Raw genomic sequence first — 10,429 nt, 5'->3', positions numbered from 1 at the left:
CTGCATAACCGCAAATAAGAAAATATTCTTATTAACTGAATTAATTGATTTCAGCTAATTAACTGAATTGCTTAAATTCAACTAGTGACCCTCTGAATTAGTAGTTCTTATCTTTGGGAAGTGGGGGTTACAGACTCTTTGAAAAATATGAAAAATCCAAAAATGTATGTATTCTTTCTCCAGTAAAATGTAAACCCATTTTGCTTGTTTTCTAATAAAGTCTGTGAAATCCTATCAGCACAGCCAAAGTGATCTTAGCAACACTTAATTTAAAATGCCCTTTGAAGCTAGACTTCTTTGCAAACGAATGTTTAAGTTTTGGGCATCCCGGGTAATTTGGAGGGGAAGAGAGGAGCTCAGGAATATTTGCAAATGAGCAACCCCGGGGTTTGGCACCTGCAGGGAACGGCCAGGAGTCTTTCCACTTCTCTTCCGTTCCCGGCCTCACATTGAACGTAGGTTTAAGTGTTCATCGTTTGAAAATCCTGGACTTTCAGAGGCACACATCTGAAAAGCTCAGATGACACCTTGCTTCAGCCTGGCTCCAGGAAAACAAAGCTGATCAAGGTTCTGCCACGGCACCTGTTTAGACATGTCCTGTGTCTTTACCCCTGGAGAGAAACCCTAATGACAGCGATCTGGGACCACAGCCTTCCTCGTGGCAGGAGGATCAGACGCCACCTTTTCTGACCATGTCATGGTGGTAACCCACAGTTCTTCCAGGGGATTCTAGTTATATAAAAAAAGTATGTGACGAATTGCAAGATCTACATTAAAGTAATGGTAAAATACTGACATTCAGGATTTATTCCAGGGTTGGAGATCCTTTACCTTTGGATTTAGGTTTCTAACCAAAGGCTGTTGTCTTTGGCTCCTTGTTTTCATGCTTGTCATCAGCTCCTGAAAGGAAGCATTTTGTCTTCCCTTCCTAATCTGTTGACAGAGGCCACGTGGCCACATAGGTTCTGATTAGAGCTGCCAAAGAAGTGGTCGCCCTCCAGCTGCTCACGCACTTCTCTATTGAGAGTGATGGAAACGACAGTCTCATATTTACATGGTACTTTTCTTCTTTCTTTTTCTGAAGTTTTACCTATTTAAACTTCTCTTTTCATTTAGTAGATGGGAAAACTGAAGCACACATAGATGAAGGTAATGAACATAAATTCCGGGCGCACGGTCACGGTAAGGACAGACAGGTACCGACTGCTTCTTGTGTATCAGGCACTTTGCTTAGCGCTTCGTGTGCATCATCTTACCTGCAAAACCCCATTAAAAAGGTACAATTATGACCCCTTCTTTTCACGTTAGGAAACTGAGAGAAGGTTCAGCTAGCTATTATTGCAATAATGCTGTCCAACAAATGACTATTAATACAAATTCTCTGTGGCACAAGATAGGCAGAACTTATTTATTTCACACTTCCATGGGCCTACAGGAGGTTGGGCACACTACGCTGGACTCAGCTGATGTGGCTCCATTCCATGTGTCTTTCATCTTTTTTTTGGACCAGGAGCTAACTGGGGCGTGCTCCTCCCGTAGTGAGGATGGAGACAAAAGCAGCAAAGTGGAACGCATGAGGCTGGGTAAGTCCTAGGCTCAGAGCTAGCACGGGGATATGAATACTTCCACCCAGGTAAAATTAGTCAAAGTAAGTCACCTGGGTGAGCCCAAAATTAAAAAATGGGGAAGTACACCCTGTTTCAGATGAAGCCACATCAAAAGTGGATGTAGAGAAGAGCAAAGAACTAGAACCCAAACTAGCTAAGGGGCGAGGCTGGAATTGGAACCAATGATGTCTGGCTTCAAAATTCAAATTCTTAACTACTATGTTGTACCATGGGAACTTAACAAAGGGCTACTATTGTTATCTTAAAAACTCAGCTGGATTAATGTGGACAAAAGAGAGTAGGAGAGGAAAGCTATTCATAAGAAGGAAGATGGAAGAACAAGAACTGGGACATAAGAGGGAGGATGTAACTGTAGCATTAATTCACAATTGCCAGTCTTCACTGTTTACAGAATACTCGCTCATACTTTACTTCTCCACTACAGAGAAAATGAATAGAATGTTCCACTTCATCTTCTGAGAGTCTGTAATGGCATGCGTCGAATGCCTTGAGACTCAAAGTCTATTTCAAGTAGTAACTGGGAGATGTGTCCCATTGTAGTACTAATGTCTAACTTTAGATAAATCGGGACACTATTCTCTTGGAAGGGTTGCAGAGGCCAGAAACATCAGGGTATGACTTCAAGAGGAACAGCAAGAGCACAAAGCCAACCTTGATGAACCAGAGGAAAATACCCCGAAGGAGATAGGACCATACCTGAAATGACCTTTGAGGATTAATGGGATTGGAATAAAATAATAAAGGCAATAAAGAGTGAATAATAGAACACAAGGAACCTTTGCCTACCAGGGGACAGGTAATCTACTTTCTGTAACTTTGGACCTCCACCTGGAGTGAGATTGCTGGTGTCAGCCACAGGTAATCTCGTGGGATAGTGACCCTTGTCAAACACCACCCTCCAGCAAGAAGCTGGTGAAGACTTGGAGAAGAGGTCACTGCAAAAGGAAGGTGACTGACTCCCCAGCCATCCAGTATCTTCCACTAGATTTATGACCTTCCCACATTCTCCTCTGTTGGGGGTGATTTATTTGGATATTCTCACACAATAATCCTACTCTCCATCTCCTTTTCCTCCTAACCTGAAATAATATTTAAGGAACTACTGATAACCTGTTCTTTGCTCCTCATGGGAGGTGTGTCTGTGCCTTGTGGCTGTGGTATAGAAACCTGTCTTCCAGGGGGAAGGGGAAGAGCTCACAGAGGACCAGAAGTAACTGTGGAGCCAGCCGAGGGGAAAGGCAATAATAGGGAGGGGGCAATAGAATGTTCTTACAGGATGAAGGAAACAAGTCCTCTCTTCCTGGTGACTTCAGTGACACTTGGGTTTAAGTGTAAGCACAGGGGCCCCAGCAGGCAGCCAAGATGCAGGCGACCACCCAACACAATGTTTTGGAAAGAGGCTTCATCTGTACTTGCCAACTCCTCCACCCATTTATGCCACTGTGAGACATCTGACTGTCCCCTGAACAACAAGAATAGGTGCTCATTGACAATCACATCAGACACACCCTAGACAAGGCATGCCAGCTTGGGGGAGGATAGTGTGCAGCTCAGCATGCTCAAGAGCACTTTGCTTTGTAGTTACTCTTTGGTGAGCACTCCCTTCCTGTGTTTCAGAATTTTCCGTGACAGCTGGTAATAACAATAACATTTATTGAGCACTTACTCTGCGGCTAGGGTAGGTGGTCTGGGGTGGACAAGTGACTCTGTCCTGGAAAATTAACACCATTCAAAGCACTGCACAAACATTAACTTCTTTAATCTCCCCAACAACTGTGTAAGGTTATTATTATTCTTATTTTATCAATAAGGCAGGTGAGACATGAACAGGTTTGGTGACTTGCCCCAGGAACACAGCCAGGAAGTGATTGGATGGAGCTTTGAACCTGGGCAACACAGCTTCAGCATTTTTGCTGTTAACACTTTCTTACAGTATGTCTCACATACATGAAAGCTGGGAATGGCCCATGAAAATATATAGCTGAAGAATTTGTATAGGGCACAGAGACATGGTTGCTACAATTAAGTAGACACTGTGAGTTGCCTGAACTTTGGCTTTGTTCTGGGGGGACCCTGAACCTAATTTTGGATGTACGCCCAGCACACAGTTGAGAAATAAATTGTTTTACTTTCTTTTTGAGAATATGGCACTCTGAATCTGCTAGGGTGAATTCTGAGACTTGGGGGAAGGTCTACACTTTTTCTGGGAGAGTGGGCAGCTGTTGCTTTCTTGGCTGACCATTGTCTGCTCACACTTCTTCCAGTATAAGCAGCCTGATTTTATTTCCTGTCTCAAACTATGTGACTGGGGAGCTGGTCTATGAGTGGACAGGTGACATGGAGTTGGACAACTGCATACTCCAACTTCTTGACTCAAGGGGGGGGCCACTGAGTCCCTCTTGGGAATTTTATTCGAACTATTGGAAAAGAGGAACACTTTTTCTCCAGGGTTGCAGAGAGGATAGGATCCAGGCCCAGAGTGCAGGCTGTTGAGGGGAGCCACTTTTCCCCCACGTGGGAAGGGCCTGCTTCAATAAAACCAACAGAGAAAAAGGTGATGCAAAACTAAAATATGTCAATGCATTAAACCCTGATAACATCCTTGGGATTCCCAAATGCTTCTGTTCCTGAGCTCCCTCTAGACCTTTGAGTTGGATGAACCAATAAATTCCTTTTTTGTTTTTGTTTAAGCCAGATGATTTTGGGTTCCAGTCCTTGTATCCAAAAAAAAAATCTGCCTAACACACCTGTGGATCCTTGGAAAAGGCACATCCCTCAGTCCTAGGGCTTAAAAGCTCTACTTGTTCAAGAGCAGGGTCCTGGGGATTTCCTCTGTCATCCGGGACAGCAGCTGACATCGGCTGCTTGACTTTCTGAGCAGTGAAGAGCCAGAGTTAACTGAGTATTTCTTGACTGAGATTTAATTCCAGCCTCTTTTACCCACTTGGAGGGAGGACTTGTTCATGCTTCTGCCTCCTCCATTGCTCCCCCAGCAAGCCCCCCCGCCACCCCATTCTGCCTCATATAAGACTTTGAGGTTATTTTTAATTACAAAAGTATAATTGAGTGGAATATCCATGGTTATTATCAGGATCTCAAATTTAAAAACGTGTCTTGAATGGACCAGAGATGACTTAAGCAACTAGACCATTTCCGAGTTCTGCTCAAGTTTTAAAACAACTAGTGAGCCCCTCCCAGGCCCCTCCCAGACCCACCCCACAGGGGCTGAATTAACAGCTCCTCTCAGTTCCTTGCACGTGGTCTCCATTTTAGTACTTATTATTTTGTGAAGTGTTTATTTTTCTGTATTTTGAACTAGACTCCAAGATCCTCGAGGGCAGAGACTTTTGTCTTTTTGCATTTTACCTCTTTTTACTCAAAAAAAAAAATAAGTCAAGCTTCCTCTGTTTACCTGGTGGCAGCTTTATCCTAATTACGAGCCAAGTGCTCTTATATGGTATTTCCCAAAGTGTGTTCCCTGGAGAAACCGTCAATATCACCTGGGAACTTTTTAGATACACAAATTCTTAGGCACCACCTGCCGAACCAGAAACTCTGAGATGGGCCCCAGCAGTCCATGTTTCAACAAACCTTCTAGATGATTCTAATGCCCACTGATGTTGGACAATCACTGCTCTAGCTTCTTGCCACTCAATGTGTGGTAGTCTTAGGACCAGCAATACCAGCATCACCTGGGAGCTTGTTAAACATGCAGAATCTCATGCCCCACCACTGATCTATTGAAGTGGTCAAGAATCTGTTTTTTAACAAGCTTTCCAGGTGATGTATGTACTCTAAAGCAGTGCTACCTAAGTTTTCAAGAGCATCAAATTACCTGGGGATTTTGTTAAATGCAAGCTCTGATGTCCGAGAATTCAAATTTCTAACAAGCTCCCAGCTAAGACTGATGCTACTGGCCCCTGGACCACAATTTAAGTAGCAAGTGCTGGGGGACTGCAGGGAAATTGAGGGTGGGGGAGTCCCTCCAGACCCATTACTCAGCTTTCTCCCCAAGTCAGGCAGAGAAGTTCTGTTTCTATCTGACTTATATATCATGCTTTAAGGTAAATTTTTATTTGAAATAAGAATTCTGCTGCAAAACAAATCTTTGAAGCAACAGCCTTAGAGAAAATAGTCAACCTTTAAAGTGATAGACTTGCAAACCTAATTATAAAGCAAATGTCATAGGGTAAATTAACGTATGTGCAACAGGAAACTGGTGGAGATTAGAGTTTTTAACTTTTTAAAAGCTTTTTATCAAGTTTCCATATTAAATTAAATTTGAAAAGTGAGATTGAAATGGAGGTTGCTCGTGACTCACCACCTGATTTAAAGATGGAAAACTAATCCTAATTTCAACCGACACGTCAGCGTGACAATTCTGCATTTCCCACTTCCTACCTGACACTAAATGGCTCCTCGTTTTTCCATTCTGCTTCCCTCTGGCTTCCAGAGACCTGGAAGTCCATTTTCAGCCTTATTACACCTTATTTCACCTTCCCAGGTAGGGATGAAAAGAGGATGATTGAAGGCAAGTTCTCATGATCTTATAATACCACGATTTTTCTAATCAGCCACTTTCAATAATTTCAACCCTCTTTTTCTCACATCTCCATATGCAAATAGATTCCACACTGAATCTTTCTGAATAACCTCTTTGATTTCTGGCCCTTTGTTTCCATGTCCATGGCCACCAACTCAACTTAGGTCTTCTTCTTCCATGTGCACAGTATGATATATTCTCAATGCTTTGCCTGACCTCTCCCTTCCAATGATCTCACTCTAGTTCATCCTTCCAGAGCAATCTTTACACAGCACATGCTATTTATGCCCCTTGTGCAAAGCATTGGTACTCCCCACATCCTATAGAGACAATGTCTAGACTCCTGTGTGGCATTCAGCACCTTAAACCACCTGGTCTCAACCTGACTTTCCACTTCGACTTCTCAGAATCCTCCACCTAGTCAACTGGGTTTCATAGGTTCAAACCCATAAAGTGAATACACATTAATCTGCATGTTGCACTATCTATGTAAAGAGAAAGGACCCTGCTCATCTTTGATTTGAAAGATCATTTTGGATGTGCCGCTCACAAATGTGTTTTTAAAAAAGAAAAAATTCTCAGAAAAAACCTAATTAGAGCTCCATGGGAGAGGAACATGCCAGCTGGATAGGAGTTAATACATCCACCATTTTTATTATTTTAAATAGGTAAATCCTCAGAAAGAAATAAAATTCCTTTTTCAGAGTAACTAAGAAAAGACTATGCAGTCTTGATTATAGTAGAGTGGAAAACTGTAATAAGTGGCTGTTATTTTCTCGTAAAGTCTTATCGTAACACCCAATACTTCAAAATTTACAAGTCCATAAAGGCTAATCTTTTTTACTGTGTCTTCAATAAGAAGTTCAACTGGAAATGCATGTTTTCCCAAAGTAAAACCTTATCTGGAATAAGATTTCTCATCATGTTCTAGAATGATAATATCTTCAAAATAGAAATATTTCTGTCTATACAACATTTGTATTCCCCAGGCATATTCTGAATATTGAATAATAGTAACACTTGTATTAAAGGTCATTTTAGGAAATTAAAAATTTATGATGCTTTGGTAATAATTCCAAAGGGGGTTATCTTACACCGGGTTCCCCAAAGGCAGGTCCAAATGTGAGGATTCTTATTCAAGCGATTTATTAAGGAGGTGCTCCCAGGAGAAACTGGTAAGGGAGTGAGGGGCAGGACAAAGGAAGGAAGGAGGCCAAGCAAGGGTGACACCTCTAGGAAAGTTCTTTGGAGGGTGACTTGAGCCTTGTTCCACAGTATCTCTGGAACATAAGTTACAGTTCCCACTGCCAGGGAACTGGGCTTTCCTAGTCCATCAGCTATCATCCAGGCAGGGGCTGGGGGTTTCTGGGAGTGGGTGTAACACACTTCTAGCCCTCTGTGGCTGCAGACAAAGTTCATGCAGTGGCCCAAGGGCAGTCACTGGAAAAAGTCACACAGGTGTAAGCTGTTCGAGGCAAAAACCACATCAAAGCTAGAGAAGGATTCAGGAGAAGGGGCCTGAAGGGGTTTTGGCAAAGCCCTGACAGTGTCCACTAGAGAGTACTTCTGACATCCTAGAACCGGAAAATTCCTATCCCAATAAAGTATTTAATCAATCAACAATTCTTAAGAAGAATGTGACCACGGGCATGTTTCTTTTCTTTTTTTAAAAATTAATTAATTTTTTTTCTTTTTTTAAATGTCAAAATATTATGGGGGTACAAATGTTTTGGTTACATATATTGCCTTTGCATCGCCCAAGCCAGAGCTACAAGTGCGCCCACCCCCTAGACAACACACTCCACGTCCATTAGTTATGAATTTACCCGTTAGCATGTTTCATAATCTCCCTTTGTCTCAGCACCTTCGTCAAATGAATAAAAGTACCTAAATCGGGATTCTTATGAGTGTCACACAGAGTAATACACAGAAAGTATTTTGATCACTGCTCATCATAACAGAAATTAATAATTATTAATTGTAGTTTTTTTAAACTCCTTGATATTTTGTATTACAATTTTATATACTTGGGTAGTGGGCTTCTCTTAGTGCCATAATAAATTTATGCCAGATTCAAATTATATACATAAGATAAGAATAATACTGAAGTGATATGAAGAATGTATTTTTAGTAATATAGGAGATTGGTAAACTACATAAGAAAAGGAAGGGATATAGGAGCTCGGTCATACATAGTGGAAACAAAAATATAACTCATTTTTTGACACTGCTGTTAAAAAATTAAAGCTAGAGGCTTGGATACCATCTGAATTTATCATTTTGCATCATTTTAAGCTCTAAATTTACCCAACAGTCAAGAGGATCTAGATACGTTATAGGAATAGTTAAGAAGAAAAGCACTGACAGAGTTTGGTGGAAGGAAAGAGATGGTAACAGAAAAGGCAGTCTAGTCAAACTTCCTAAAAATAAAAGAGCCGGCATTATGGAAATACTTCCATTAGCACTGAGATAATTTTAAATTGAACCATATAAAATCACCAAGATTTGTACTTTTTTGATCTACGAAAACAGCAGTTTCATAGGATTCAATCTGATCCATCGAGCCTGTTGGGAGACAGCCCTTTATGGTCCTCTCTCTTCTCCTGCACATCTTGCTGGCTGCGCAAGAAGGCAAGGCTCTGATCACTCTTTGGCTGGGCCATTTCTCGGAGTTTTGTTTGCAGCAAGTAACATTGAGTGACAAAGATCAGGCTTGCTTACTGCTTGCTATAGAAGCAACAAGTTCTCAAGCTCCGAGTTTCTCCCATGTAACACAACTAACTGCATGTGCATGTGACATCTGGGCTCTGCATCCTCCTGTTGGACTTGGGGCCGGGGGAACCGATGTAAACATGCTGGTGCACATTCTGCTTAGTGTGCCGTGAGAAACAATGTCCTTTGACACTGGGAGCTTCATGCCTCCTACTAACATCCATGGAACAGTAATAAGCTAACTTCTTAGCTTTAAAATAGGGCAAAATCAAATCCCAGGCCCAACACCACCACAATACAGGATACTCTCAAGATTGTATTAGTTGCATAAATTGGGAAGTTTTCCCAGATGAGTACCGTTTTTGACCAGGAAGTAGAAAACATCCTTAAAAAAGATCAGGTAGCCATTCATTATCTTTCTATCCTTGTTCTTAGAATCCTTTCATAAGAATAAAAACCTTTAAGAAGAAGTAAAAAATATGTCCTGCCCCTCAGTACCCCATACCCTCAGAATCACATGAAGCCCCTCAAGGAAGCCATGACTGTCCTGGAGTCTGGAAAACTCCATGTGGAAGGTTTCAGGCAAGCTGATTGAGTTTCGATCTGTTCTCTTCCAACTTTATTTGCTCATGGGCTCCTTGGATGTGAATTAAACTTTGCAGATTAGAGTTTTGTTAGTACCCGGAGGTCCAAATTATTGAAAAAATACCCTTGGAAACTAAAACACAGGCTACATTAAAACTGATAACCTAAACACAGCTCCCCTGCTTCTTCTTGAATATGGCATTGGGTGGTCACACTAGTTTTCTTCCCTTCTAGGCTGACCATTGATGAAACCAAGCCATTTTCCGTCACAATGCCACAATTGTGGAGTTGGCATTTTTATGTAAATAGCCGTTCTCTGATTCATTAAACCCTATTGCCCTTGACATTTTCCTTTCTGACCCTTATCAGCCACACACCAACAAAACAAGAAGAAATAAAGAGGACAAAGAAAGGCAATAAAAGGGTTACAACCAAGAAGTGTATTGTGACTGTGACCAACAAGGAAATTTGGAAATGGGTGAGTGAACACCCAAGGAGGCCCTGTCAGCTGGTCACAGCTACATTTGTTCGAAGCCTGACAAGTGCCCAGCACCATTTCAAGGTGTCACATAGAGATACATAGGAAATGACAGTCATGGATGCTACTTTAAGAGCACTTAAAATTTAATAGATGAGATAGCACAATTAAATGTGTACATATCCGTACACATACAGTCTGGCCCTTGCTTACCTCTCTGCTTACTTTTTATTTCTTCCATAGCATGTGTCTCAAGCTGCAATGTTTTGTTTATTTATTTGTATTCTTGCTTAATTTGGTTCCCCCAGAGCTGGGATTGCCTGGTACGAACAGTGTGTCCATTCCAATTATCCATCTGTTACTCCCGATCTCATCCACCTGAATACAAATTCCAAACAGACAGGGACCGTGTCTCTCTCATTCACCATAGTAACCCCAGAGCCTAGCAAAATGCACCCAGTAGATTCTCGAAAAGTTTATTCA

The sequence above is a fragment of the Propithecus coquereli genome, unplaced genomic scaffold (genome assembly GCF_000956105.1).
Source record: "Propithecus coquereli isolate 6110/MARCELLA unplaced genomic scaffold, Pcoq_1.0 Scaffold70, whole genome shotgun sequence".
Lineage (NCBI taxonomy): Eukaryota > Metazoa > Chordata > Mammalia > Primates > Indriidae > Propithecus > Propithecus coquereli.
Note: the sequence above shows the minus strand (reverse complement) of the source record.